Source organism: Penaeus monodon, chromosome 15 (genome assembly GCF_015228065.2).
Source record: "Penaeus monodon isolate SGIC_2016 chromosome 15, NSTDA_Pmon_1, whole genome shotgun sequence".
Classification (NCBI taxonomy): Eukaryota; Metazoa; Arthropoda; class Malacostraca; order Decapoda; family Penaeidae; genus Penaeus; species Penaeus monodon.
The window spans coordinates 1,996,904-1,997,188 of record NC_051400.1 but is presented as its reverse complement, the minus strand read 5'-3'; the positions used below and the strand labels follow the sequence as shown (position 1 = coordinate 1,997,188).

The 285-nt window shown below is 36.8% G+C and overlaps 1 protein-coding gene across 1 annotated transcript in view; it reads right to left on the bottom strand.

The window, feature by feature from the left end:
- LOC119581629 overlaps window positions 1-285 on the bottom strand; it is a gene marked incomplete in the record, with an annotated part of 75,999 nt that overhangs the window by 50,313 nt on the left and 25,401 nt on the right.

The window sequence follows — 285 nt, the reverse complement described above, 5'->3', positions numbered from 1 at the left end:
AACATTTACATCATGAGACTAAGTGCGATCACGTGATCTCCCCCGCGTGTTTCAGGCGTGGGAGTGGCGTATTACCGAGTATTCCTTTTTGCACCAAAATAATAATCTAATCCATTTTCTCTTTTTACTCCCATTCACTTTCACTTTCCTATCAAGTTTTGACTGTCAGTGTCTATCTATTTTTCTCGGTATTACAATCATAATTGTATAATTGTTTATGCCAGTATAGTGTAGCACTTATATATTAAACGATTAGTTATTTAACTGTGTATCGTGGGCGCTGCA